The sequence below is a fragment of the Panthera pardus genome, unplaced genomic scaffold (genome assembly GCF_024362965.1).
Source record: "Panthera pardus isolate Hobbes unplaced genomic scaffold, ASM2436296v1 HiC_scaffold_17, whole genome shotgun sequence".
In the NCBI taxonomy this organism is placed as follows: domain Eukaryota; kingdom Metazoa; phylum Chordata; class Mammalia; order Carnivora; family Felidae; genus Panthera; species Panthera pardus.
In genome coordinates this window covers 147109744-147123788 of record NW_026526732.1, presented here as the reverse complement: position 1 = coordinate 147123788, position 14045 = coordinate 147109744, and the positions used below count along the sequence as shown (strand labels likewise).

Below are 14045 nucleotides of genomic sequence, written 5' to 3'. Positions count from 1 at the left end.
ACTATATTGCAGTCTATTAAGTGTGCAATAGTATTATGTCTGAAACAACAATGTACATACTTAATTTTTTTTATTTTATTATTTTTTTTAACGTTTATTCATTTTGGAGGGACAGAGCGTGAGCAGGGGAGGGGAAGAGAGAGAGGGAGACACAGACTCTGCAGCGGGCTCCAGGCTATGAGCTGTCAGCACAGAGCCCAGAGTGGAGCTCGAACTCACAAACCATGAGATCATGACCCGAGCCGAAGTCAGAAGCTAACCAACTGAGGCGTCCAGGTGCCCCAGGTATATACTTAATTTAAAAAATACTTTATTGCAGGGGTGAAACAGTGACTCTTGATTCCGGGGTCATGAGTTCAAACCTCACGTTGAATTTAGAGATTACTTTTTATAAAATGATTGCTAAAAAATCCTAACCATCTTCTGAGCTTTCAGCAAGCTGAAATCACTGATCACAGACATAATAATAATGACTATAATGCCAATGAAAACTTTTGAAATATTATGAGAGTAACCAAAACATGACACAGAATCGTGAAGTGAGCAGCATTTGCTGCTAGAAAAATGATGTCCGCAGACTTGCTTGATGCAGACTTGCTTGGCCTTCAGTTTGTAAAAAAATGCAATATCTTTGAAGCAAAGTACAATAAAACAAGGGATGTCTGTAAAGCTTTATTTGGGCAATTGTGATGTGCCAGGCACCAGCTTAGATGATCTACATGTATTTCCTTTTTTGTTCTTTTAAAGTAATCTCGGGGCACCTGGGTGGCTAGTCGGTTAAGTGTCTGACTTTCGCTCAGGTCATGATCTCACAGTTCGTGGGTTCGAGCCCCATGTCGGGCTCTGTGCTGACAGCTCAGAGCCTGGAGCCCGCTTCGGATTCTGTGTCTCCCTCTCTCTGCCCCTTCCCTGCTCATGTTCTGTCTCTCTCTCTCAAAAATAAATAAACATTAAAAAAAATTTTTTAATAAATAAATAAATAATCTCTACACCCAATGTGGAGCTTGAACTCACAACCCAGAGATCAAGAGTCACATGCTCTGCTGATGGAGTCAGCCAGGTGCCCCATGTGTTTCCTTCCTTAATCCTCGTGCCAACCCCATGAGATGGATATTAGCATCCCATTTGGCTGAGACACTGAAGCACCACAACCACCAAGTGGCAAAGCTGGGACTTGAACCTCAAGTCCTATCCCCAGCAGGAGCTAGTGTTTCATGAACACTCGTTGTGGGCCACACGCCTTATAGACAGCATTCCCCTTACCCATCCCAGCCACCCTTGCTGGAACATATCAGAGGCCACCTCTATGCTGCACTGTCTCTCCCCTGCACTCCTGAACGTGGCATCAGTCTTTACTTGGGGAAAACTTTCAACACAGGGCAGGCCCTCAGCACCGGGGTGGGGGTGGGGGTGGGGCTCGGGGTGAAGGTGGGGCAGCTGCTGTATGAATGAGTCATCCTGGAAATGGCTCCTCCAGCCCCCTTCCAACCTTCAGATGGCCGCAGCCGTGGCCAACATCTTAACTGCAATCTCATGACAGACCCCAAGCTAGAACCACCAAGGTGAGCAGCTTCCAGACCCCTGACTCCTACGCACTACATGTTGGAGGTTATCAGTAGGTAACTGATACACACATCATTCAGGGTCCGGCCCCTCCTGGCTGTGTGACTGTGGGAACTTTACCACTCTGAGCGTATGGTTTCTCTGGTTCAGACCTTTCTGCTGAACTCCGGATCAAACAAATCAGCAATCCCCATTAAGGTCCCTCAGGCATGGGCACTTAGCATGTCTCCCATACCTCTTAAACCCGCTTCCCACCATGGCTCAGGCCCTCATCAACTCTCCCTTCAATTACTGAAACAGCCCCCTCACTGATTCTCCTGCCTTGTACAAGGCTGCGAATAACAAAATCCCAAAATACCATATAAAAAACTTATAAAACTCAACACCCCCAAAATGAAAAATCCAACTAAAAAGGGCAGAAGACATGAGTAAACATTTTTCCAAAGAAGAAATCCAGATGGCCAATAGACACATGAAAAGATGCTCAACATCACTCATGGTCAGGGGAATGCAAATCAAAACCACAATGAGACACTACCTCACACCTGTCAGAATGGCTAAAATCAACAATACAAGAAAAAATGCGTGTTGGCAAGGATGCAGAGAAAGGGGAACCTTCTTGCGTTGTTGGTGGGAATGCAAACCGGTGTAGCCACTCTGGAAAACAGTATGGAGTTTCCTCAAAAAGTGAAAAATAGAACTACCCTGCAATCCAACAGTCACACTACTAGGTGTTTACCCACAGGATACAAAAGTACTAATTCAAAGGGATACGTGCACCCCTATGTTTATAGCAGCAGTCTATACAATAGCCTTTTTTTTTTTTTTTAATTTCATTTGAGAGAGAGAGCAAGTAGGGGAGAGAGATAGAGGGAGAGAGAAAGAGAATCTCAGGCAGGCTCCACGCTCAGCCCGGAGCCCGACACAGGGCTCAAGTCCCACAACCCTGGGATCATGACCTGAGCTGAAATCAGGAGTTGGACACTCAACTGACTGAGCTACCCAGGCGCCCCTACAATAGCCAAATTAATGAAACAGTTCCAGTGTCTGTTGATTAATGAATGAATAAGGAAGATGTGGTGTCAGGGCACCTGGGTGACTCAGTTGGTTGAGCATCTGACTCCTTTTCTTTTTAAATGTTTATTTATTTTTGAGAGAGAGAGAGCAAGCAGGGGAGGGGCAGAGAGAGAGGGGGACAGAGGATCCGAAGCGGGCTCTGCACTGACAGCAGGGAGTCTGATGCAGGGCTCGAACTCATGAACTGCAAGATGATGACCCGAGCCAAAGTCAGATGCTCAAGGGACTGAGCCACCCAGGTGCCCCAAGCATCCTACTCTTGATTTTGGCTCAGGTCATGATCCCAGGGTCACGGGATCAAGCCTCACATCAGGCTCTGCATTGAGCATGGAGCCTGCTTGAAATTCTCTCTCTCCCTCTGCCTTTCCCCCCGCCACCACCCGCTGCTCGTGCGTTCTCTCTCTCTCTCTCTCTCTAAAATAAAAAATAATAAAATGTTAAGAATTAAAAAGAAAAGAGGTAGTGGTTATATATACAATGGAACATTACCCGGTCATGAAAAAGAATGAAATCTTGCCATTCGCAAGAACACGGATGGAGTAGAGAGTATTGCGCTAAGTAAAATAAGTCTGTCAGAGAAAGACAAATACCGTATGATTTCACTCGTGTGGAATTTAAGAAACAAAACAAACGAGCAACAGGGGAAAAAAGAGAGAAAGAGAGAGACAAACCAAGAAACAGACTCTTAACTGTAGAGAACAATCTGATGGTTACTGGAGGGGAGGTGGGGGGGGGATGGGTTACACAGGTGATGGGGGTTAAGGAGTGCACCTGTCCGGATGAGCACTGGGTGATGTTTGGAAGTGTTGAGTCACTATCTTGTACTCCTGGAACTAATATTACACGGTCTGCTAACTGGACTTTAAATTTTTCAAAAGAAATCCCCAAATACCAGCGGATTACACTTGACAGAAGTGTATTTCCCTCTCACATTCCAGAAGTCCAGGAGCACCTGGGTGGCTCAGTCGGTTAAGCACCCGACGTCGGCTCAGGTCATGATCTCATGAACTTATGGTTCGTGAGTTCGAGCCCCGCTTCGGGCTCTGTGCTGACAGCTCAGAGCAGAGCCTGGAGCCTGCTTCAGAATCTGTGACTCCCTCTCTCTCTCTGCCCTTCCCCTGCTCACGCTCTGTCTCTCTCTGTCTCTCAAAAAATAAATAAATGTTAAAAAAGAAAAAAAAAAAAAGAAGAAGTCCAGAGGCAGGCATGCAGTCCAGGGTTAGCATGATATACCACCGAACAAGGAACCCAGGCTCTATCTGGTTGATCTGCAGTGTGTAGTTTTCATTCCCAAAGTTTCCTCATGGTCTAAAGTAGGTGCTTGTGCTCCAGCCATCATGTCCACATTCCAGCCATTAGAAAGGAGTAACTGGAGAAAAATAAAACACTCCTTCCCTTTAAAAACATTTTGCTTATTTTCCACTGACCACATCTAGCAAGGGAGGCAAGGAAACAGTCTATTTTGTGGGTCAATTACGTGCTCAACTAAAAATACAAAAATGTTGTACTCAGGAAGAATGGCATGTAGGACAACCAGCAGTCTTTGCAGCACCATCCACGCTGCTGCCTAGTAGAGGGTTTTATTGTTACTCTTCGCTTTTGTTCTTCATTATAAAAATAATATAGTCTAGGAAGGGGAGGCCCAGAGAAGGGTCACAGAGAGTTGGTGGTTGTGTCAGAAGTAGACTCCCCAACCACAGTCCCTCTCCACTCTGGCCTCAGTTTTCTCAGCAGGTAATATTTTATAATTGGGGCAATGCAACACATAAACATACAACAAAAGAGCATTCTGGTTTTGACCTAAGTTACAAAAGAAAAATTGAAAGGAAATCTTTATAGTTACAGCTTTTAAAATAACAAAGAACGGCAGCCCCGTGTTTTAAGGAGGCAAACTCTTTCCTGGCTCAGTTCTTGGAATCAGGAAAAATTATCACACCTTCTTTACACCTCAGGCTCTCTGCCTTGAACCTAGAAAAGAGCCTGTGTTCTTCCTTGTAAATATAAAACTTTTATTGTTAGGTGATAGTAATGGGAAACAAAAATGGAATATGTTTGAGCTGCTTCATTTCTAAATGGTGACATAACATGAAAGAAATGTACCTGAATTTAAGATTTATTCTTTAAGTTACCCACAGAATGTTAACAGTGTTTGGACTGATACAAGGGACTTTTCCTATGGGGTTACCTATTTCTGGACCATTTGAACCTTACAAGAAGCATGGATTCCACATATACATGAAAAAAAAAAAAAAAAAAGACTTAAAATCAAATATAGCCTATGGGGCACCTAGGTGACTCAGTCGGTTGAGTGTCTGACTTTTGATCTTGGCTCAGGTCGTGATCTCACGGTTCATGCGATCAAACCCCACATGGGGATCTGCACTGACAGTATGGAGTCTGCTTGAGATTTTGTTTCTCCTTCTCTCTCTGCTCCTCCTGCGTTCTTCTTGTCTGTCTTAAAAATAAATAAATAAATGATTTTAAAATGCTGAGTCAGGGAGAGCTATTTTAAAAAAATCAAATATAGCCTCTACTCTCTCTAAATAAAATAATAGGTGCTCATTATAGAAAATACAGAAATATATAAAAAGAAAATTTTAATTACCCACAATTTCACCCTTCAGAGAGAGTCTCACTGTTAATAGGTGTGATACCTTCAATCTTCTAACTTAGAATCATTCTGGATATAGTTTTTTCCAATATTTGTTACGAGAATTTTCAAGCAGATAGCAAAGCTAAAAGAATTGCTCAGTGACCACTTATTCTCACCCCCTAGATTCTCCCATTAACATTGTACTAGGGGCCCCTGGGTGGCTGAGTCAGTTGAGCGTCTGGCTTCCGCTCAGGTCATGATCTCACAGCTTGTGAGTTTGAGCCCTGCATCAGGCTCTGTGCTGACAGCTCAGAGCCTGGAGCCTGCTTCGGATTCTGTGTCTCCCTCTCTCTCTGCCCCTCCCTTGCTCACACTCTGTCTCTCAAAGATAAATAAACCTTTAAAAAAAATTTTTTAATGAACAACATTGTACTATAGTTGTTTTATTGCATAGTTATCCAGCTGAATATAGATGGTTTTTAAAAGTATCATGCAGTAATAGTGACTTCTTTTGGTGTGCATTTCCACAATGTTTACATGTAGAGATATATGTAATCACCACAATAAGGATTCAGAACAGTTCCATCATCCGCAAATAATTCCATCATCCCCCTTGTAGGCATGCTTTCCCCCACCCCTAAGCCCTGGGAACCACTGATCTGTTCTCATCACCATTGTCCTAGAACGTCACATAAATTGAACCATACAGCATGTATCCTTTGAGATTGGGTTCTTGCAATCACATTATGTGCAACAAGAGTTTGTTCCATAGGAGCACTTAAATATATAAAGCAAATCTTTATGGACATAAAGGAGAAATTGACAGTAATACCATAATAGTAGGGGACTTTAACACTCCACTTACATCAATGGATAGATCATCCAGACAGAAAATCAATAAGAAAATATTGGCCTTCAATGACATATTAGACCAGATGAACTTGATAGATTTATACAGAACTTCCAACCAGAAGCAGCAGAATATACATTCTTCTCAAGTGTACATGGAACATTCTCTAGGATGTATTAGGCCACAAACAAGTCACAATAAAATTCAAGAAGACTGAAATTATATCAAGCATCTTTTCCAAGCACACGAGTACAAAACTAGAAATCAATTACAAGAAGAAAACTGGAAAAAACACAAATACATTAAGAATAAGCAACGTGCCGGGGCGCCTGGGTGGCTCAGTGGGTTGAGCGTTCGACTTAGGCTCAGGTCATGATCTCACCATTCCCGAGTTCAAGCCCCATGTCTGGCTCTGTGCTGACAGCTCAGAGCTTGGAGCCTGTTTCGGATTCTATGTCTCCCTCTCTGTCTCTGCCCCTTCCTCACTCGTGCTCTGTCTCTCTCAAAAATAAATAAGCATTAAAAAAAATTTTTAAGAATAAACAACATGCTACTAAACAACCAATGGGTCAAAAAAAGAAGTCAAAGATGTTTAAAAAATATCTGGAGACAAATGAAAATGGAAACACAACTTTCCAAAATCTATGGGATGCAACAAAAGCAGTTTCAAGAGGGGAGTTGATAGCAATACAGGACTACCTCAAAAAATAAAATTCTCAAAAAATCTAACTTTACACCTAAAGGAACTAGAAAAAGAACAAACAAAGCCCAAAGTTAGCAGAAGAAAGGAAATAATAAAGACCAAAGCAGAAATAAATGAATAGAGACAAAAAACAAAACAAAAACAACACACACCCAACAGAAAAGATAATGAAACTAAAAGACAGTTTTTTGAAAGCATATACAAAAATCAATAAACTTCTAACGAGACTCATTAAGAAAAAAAAGAGAGGAGGGGCACCTGGCTGGCTCAGTTGGTGGAGCATGCAACTCGATCTCAGAGTTGTGAGTTCAGACCCCATGTTGGGTGTAGAAATTACCTAAGAATAAAATCTATTAAGGGGCAGCTGGGTGGCTCAGTTGGTTAAGTGGCCAACTTCAGCTCAGGTCATAATCTCACAGTTCGTGGGTTTGAGCCCCACATCGGGCTCTGTGCTGACAGCTCAGAGCCCGGAGCCTGCTTTGGATTCTGTATCTCCCTCTCTCTCTGCCCCCGCCCCCCCACCACTCCACTCCTGCTCTGTCTCACTTTCTCTCAAAAAAAGTAAATAAACATTTTAAAAAATCCTTTAAAAAAGAAAATCTATTAAAAAAAATGAGGGTGTTTGGGTGGCTCAGCCAGTTAAGCATTTGACTTTGTCTCGGGTCATGATCTCACAGTTTGCGGGTTTGAGCCCCACATCAGGCTCTGTGCTGACAGTTCAGAGCCTGGAATCTGCCTTGGATTCTGTGTCTCCCTCGCTCTCTGCCCCTCCCTGCTCGTGCTCTGTCTCTGTCTCTCTCTCTCAAAAATAAACATTAAAAAATAATTTTAAATGAGAAAAAAAAAGACCCAAATAAATAAAATCAGAATTAAAAGAGAAGTTACAACTGATACCACAGTAACACAGAGGATCATAAGAGACTACTATGAACAATTATAAGCCAACAAATTGAAAAACCTAGAAGAAATGAATAAAGCCCTAGAAATACACAGCCTTTCAAGACTGAATCTCAAAGATATAGAAAATCTGAATAGAAGAGCTCCTGGGTGGTTCAACTGGTTAAGTGTCTGACTCTTAATTTCAACTTAGGTCACGATCCCAGGGTCATGGGATCAAAACCCATGTTGGACTCCACACTGAGCATAGAGCCTGCTTAGGATTCTTTCTCCTTCTGCCCCTCTCCCCCACTTGCACTCTCTCTCAAAAACAAGAGAAGAGAAGAGAAGAGAAGAGAAGAGAAGAGAAGAGAAGAGAAGAGAAGAGAAGAGAAGAGAAAAAATCTGAATAGAACAGTAACAAGTAATGAAATTGAGTCAGTAATTTGAAAACTCTCCCCTGCAAAAAAAAAAAAAAAAAAAAAAAAAAAAAAGCCCAGGTCCAGACAGCTTCACAGGTGTATTCTACCAAACATTTAAAGAGTCAGCACCTATCTCTCTCAAGTTATTCCAAAAAATAAAAGGGAAAGAAAGCTTCAGAACTCACTTTATGAGGCCAGCATTACTCTAATACCAAAACCAGACAAGGACATCACAAAAAAACAAAACAAAACAAAAACATTATAGGCCAATATGCCTAATGAACACATGTTCAAAAATCCTCAATAAGATATCAGCAAACCAAATTTAAGAATACATTAAATAGATGATATACCACCATCAAGTGAGATTTATTTCAGGAATGCAAGGATGATTCAACATCCTTAAATCAATTGATGTGATACACCACATTAACAAAATGAAGGATAAAAATCATATGATTATTTTAATAGATGCAAAAAAGCATTTGATAAAATTCAACATCCATTAGTGATAAGAACACTCAGCAAAGTGGGGATAGGGGCACCTAGGTGGCTCAGTTGGTTAAACATCCAACTTCGGCTCAGGTCATGATCTTGCAGTTTGTGATTCGAACCTGCATCAGGTTCTGTGATGAAAGTGTGGGGCCTGCTTGGGATTCTCTCTCTGTCCCTCTCACCCTCTGTCACTCCCGCACTTGCATTTTCTCTGTCTCTGTCTCTCTCTCTCTCTCAAAAATAAGTAAATAAGTAAATAAATAAACTTTAAAAAAACTGGGGATAGAAGGAACATAACAAAGACCATATATGACAAACCCACATCTAACATCATACTCAATAGTAAAAAGCTAAAAGCTTTTCCTCTAAGATCAGGAACAAAACAAGGATACCCACTGTCACCACTTTTATTCAATACAGTATTACAAGTTCTAGCCACAGCAATTAAACAAGAAAAATAAATAAAAGGCATTCAAATTGGAAAAGGAGAGTAAAATTATCACTATTTGCAGGTGACATGGTCCTCTGTGTGTGTGTGTGTGTGTGTGTATAGACTAAGAAATCCACTAAAAAACTATTAGAACTACTAAATGAACTCACTAAAGTTGTGGAATACAAAATTAACATACAGAAATCGGTTGCATTTCTATACACTAATAATGAACTATCAGAAAGAGAAATTAAGAAAACAATCTCATTACAATTCTATCAAAAAGAATAAAGTACCTAAGAATAAAATTAACCAAGGAGATGAAAGACCTGTGCTCTGAACACTGTAAGACATTGATGAAAGAAATTGAAGAGGACACAAATAAATGGAAAGATATACCATGCTCATGGACTGGAAAAAGTAATATTGTTAAAAATGTCCATAGACCAGGGGCACTGGGGTGGCTCAGTCAGTTAAGGATCCAACTCTTATATTTTGGTTCAGGTCAAGATCTCATGTTGGGAGATCAATCCCCATGTTGGGCTCTGTGCTATCAGTGGAGCCTACTTGAGATTCTCTCTCTCCCTCTCTCTTTCTCTGCTCCTCCCTAGCTCTCTCCCTCTCACACACAATCAATAAATAAACATTTTTTAAATGTCCATATACCAAAGGCAATCTATAGATTTAATACAATCTCCATCAAAGTACCAATGGCAGGGCACCTGTCTGGTTCAGTCAGTGGAGCATGAGACTCTTGATCTCAGGGTTGTGAGTTTGAGCCCCACATTAGGTGCAGAGATTACTTAAAAATAAATCTTAAAAAAAAATGCCAATGGCATTTTTCATATAACTAGAACAAAGGATCCTAAAATTTGAATGGAATCACAAAAGACCCCTAATAGCCAAAGCTATTTCTCAAATATTTAGAAAGAAAAACAAGACTGGAGGTATCAAACTATAATACAAAGCTATACTAATCAAAACATTATGGCACTACCATGAAAACACACATAGATCAATGGAATAGAATAGAAAGCCCAGAAACAAACCTACACATACATGGTCAATTAATCTATGACAAAGGAGGCAAGAATGTACAATGGGGAAAAGACAGTCTCTTCTACAAATGATGTTGGAAAAGCTGGACAGCCACATACAAAAGAAACTTAACCACTTTCTTACACCATACACAAAAATAAACTCAAAATGGATTAAAGTTGAATGTAAGACCTGAAACTGTAAAAATCCTAGAAGAGAACATAGGCAGTAAGCAATTTGACATTGGTCTTAACAATATTTTTTTGGACCAGTATCCCCAGGCAAGGACAACTAACATTAAAATAAACAAATGGTGGGGCGCCTGGGTGGCTCAGTCGGTTAAGCGTCCGACTTCGGCTCAGGTCACGATCTCACAGTTTGTGAGTTCGAGCCCCGCGTCGGGCTCTGGGCTGATGGCTCAGAGCCTGGAGCCTGCTTCCGATTCTATGTCTCCCTCTCTCTCTGCCCCTCCCCCATTCATGCTCTGTCTCTCTGTCTCAAAAATAAATAAAACGTTAAAAACAAAAAAAATAATTAATTAATTAATTAAAATAAAAAAATAAGGGGCGCCTGGGTGGCGCAGTCGGTTAAGCGTCCGACTTCAGCCAGGTCACGATCTCGCGGTCCGTGAGTTCGAGCCCCGTGTCAGGCTCTGGGCTGATGGCTCGGAGCCTGGAGCCTGTTTCCAATTCTGTGTCTCCCTCTCTCTCTGCCCCTCCCCGTTCATGCTCTGTCTCTCTCTGTCCCAAAAATAAATAAAAAACGTTGAAAAAAAAAAAATTAAAAAAAAAAAATAAAAAAATAAAAATAAATAAAAAAATAAAATAAAATAAACAAATGGGATTATATCAAACTAAAAAAGCTTTTTCAAAGTGAAGGAAATCATCAACAGAATGGAAAGGCAACCTACTGAAAGGGAGAGGACATTTGTAAATCATACATCCAATAAGGGCTTAATATTCAAAATATATTAAGAGCTTACACAGCTTAGTATTAAAAAAAATAAACAACCTAATTAAAAATTGGGCAGAGGACTTGAATAGACATTTTTCTAAAGAAGACATCCAGATGGCCAACAGGCACATGAAAAAATGCTCAACATAACTAATCCTCAGGGAAATGCAAATCAAAACCAAATTGAGATATCACCTCACACCTGTCAGATTGGCTGTTATCAAAAAGACAAAAAGTTATAAGTGCTGGTGAGGATGTGAAGAAAAGGGAACCCTCGTGCACTGTCAGTGGGAAGGTAAATTGGTGCTGCCACTGTGGAAAACAGTATGGAGGTACCTCAAAAAATTAAAATGAGGGGCACCCGGCTGGCTCAGTCCTCTTAATCTCGGGGTTATGAGTTTAAGCCCCATGCTGGGTGTAGAGATTGCTTAAAAATAAAATCTTTAAAAAAAATGAAAACACCGGGAGCCTGGGTGGCTCGGTCGGTTAAGCATCTGACCTAGGCTCAGGTCATGATCTCACGGTCTGTGAGTTGGAGCCACGCATCGGGCTCTGTGCTGACAGCTTAGAACCTGGAGCCTGCTTCAGATTCTGTGTGTCCCTCTCTCGCTGCACCTCCCCCATTCGCGTTCTCTCTCCCTCTCAAAAATAAATAAACATTAAAAAAATTAAAAATGAAAACACCAATTTGAAGAGATACATGCACTCCTGTGTTCACTGAAGCATTATTTACAATCACCAAGATGTGGAAGCCACTTAAGTGTCTATCAATACATGAATGAATAAAGAAGATGTGAGATATACGTAGACATATGATATATACATATATATACATGTGATATATACATATGTGTATCTCTCTATATATCTATAGATATATAGAGAGATACACACACAATATAGATATATAGATAGATAGATACACACACACACACACACACACACACACACACACACACACATACACAATGGAATTACACTCAGCCACTCTTTGAGGAAGATGCAGTCGCAGCTACAGCATAGCTTTGGAGGCCCCTCTCCTGCTCCTGACTCACCACTGTTTATTCTTGCTGAGGAACAAGTGGGTCAGGCAGCGATGCCACAGCTGTGGCTTTTAAAGACACTGGGAAGGGGCGCCTAGTCATGATCTCACAGTCTGTAAGTTCGAGCCCTGGGTCAGGCTCTGTGCTGACAGCTCAGAGCCTGGAGCCTGTTTCAGATTCTGTGTCTCCCTCTCTCTCTGCCCCTCCCCCACTCATGCTCTTCTCTCTCTCTCTCTCTCTCTCTCTCTGTCAAAAATAAATAAACATTAAAAAAAAAAAAAAAAGACACTGGGAAGACACCCGTGGAACTAGAGGTGGTGTTTCACTGAATTAGAATTATTCTAACCAGTTGCAACATAAAATATTTAGAGAAGGTATGTGCTGACTTGATCTGAGGCACAAAGGAAAAGAATCTCAAAGTGAAAGGACCAGTTTGGATGCCTACCAAGACTCTGAGCATCACTACAAGAAAAACTCCTTGTGGTGAAGGTTCTAAGACTTGGGACTGTTTTCAGGTGAGGATCCACAAGCAACCCATTGATTTGCACAGACTTTTGGAGATTGTTAAACAGATTATTTCCATCAGTATTGAGCCAGGAGTTGAGGTCGAAGTTACCATTGCAGATGCTTAAATCAACCTTTTTAATAAATTGATTATCAGTTAAAAAGAAAAAAAAGGGGGGCGCCTGGGTGGCGCAGTCGGTTAAGCGTCTGACTTCAGCCAGGTCATGATCTCGCGGTCCGTGAGTTCGAGCCCCGCGTCAGGCTCTGGGCTGATGGCTCGGAGCCTGGAGCCTGTTTCCGATTCTGTGTCTCCCTCTCTCTCTGCCCCTCCCCCGTTCATGCTCTGTCTCTCTCTGTCCCAAAAATAAATAAATAAATAAAAAACGTTGGAAAAAAAAAAAAAGAAAAAAAAGGAATAACACTCAGCCATAAAAAGTGAAATTTTGCCATTTGTGACAACATGGGTGGACCTAGAGGGTGTTACGCTAAGTGAAATAGGTCATACAGAGAAAGACAAATACTGTATGATTTCATTTATATGTGGAATCTAAAAAAAAACAAACAAAAAAAAAAACAAACAAATCAACAAACAAAAATAGAAACAGACTCTTAGATACAGGAAGCAAATTGTTGGTTACCAGAGTGGGGAGGGGGAGGGGATAGGTAAAATAGGCAGAGAGGTTTAAAGGGTACAAACTTGCAGTTATAAAGTAAATAAGTCATGGGGATATAATGTACAGCACAGGGAATATAGTCAACGATATTGTAATAACTTTGATGGTGAGAGACAGTAACTAGGCTTATCAGGGGGATCATTTCATAATGTATAAAAGTATCAAATCACTATGATGTACACTATATGATAAAACTAAAAAGATATTGTATGTCAATTACACAAGGAAGGGAGGGATGGGGGAGGCAGGTAAAGAGAACAAGAGAAATTTTGTTCATTTTTACTGCTGAGTAGTATTCCATAAATGAACTGCTGTTCATTTACCCAGCCTTCCAATTTGGGTTGCTTCGGTTTGGGGGGATTCTGAACAGAGCTGCTACCGACATTCTTGTGCAGCTGTTTGTGTGGATGTAAGTTTTCATTTCTCTAAGGTAAAAATCCAGGAGCGAGACTGCTGGGTCTGGGCGGTTTTAATTTGCACTTGCCCAGTGGCAAAGGATGTTGAGCATCTCTGCATGTGCTCGTTTGCCATCTGTATTTCCTCTTAGATGAAGTGTCTGTTTAACTCTTTTGCCTGTTTAAAATTAATTGGTCGTTTTCTTACTGTTGAGTTTTAAGAATTTTTTTATGTATCCTGGATAAAGGTCTTTTGTCAAATATACCAAATATATACCTTGTAAATATTGCCTCTCAGCCTATAACTTGTCTTTTCATTCTTTTAACAGCGTCTTTCACAGACATTGTTAAGAAATTGATAAAGCCCATCTTACCAATTTTTTTCTTTCCCGGATCATGGTTTTAGTGTTATAGTTAAGAACTCTTTG

General features: G+C 40.9%; 1 pseudogene; it reads left to right on the top strand.

Moving 5' to 3' along the window:
• Window positions 1–12325: 12325 nt before the first annotated feature.
• LOC109271374 (40S ribosomal protein S20-like) lies at window positions 12326–12676 on the top strand (annotated as a pseudogene).
• The last annotated feature ends 1369 nt before the right edge of the window (window positions 12677–14045 follow it).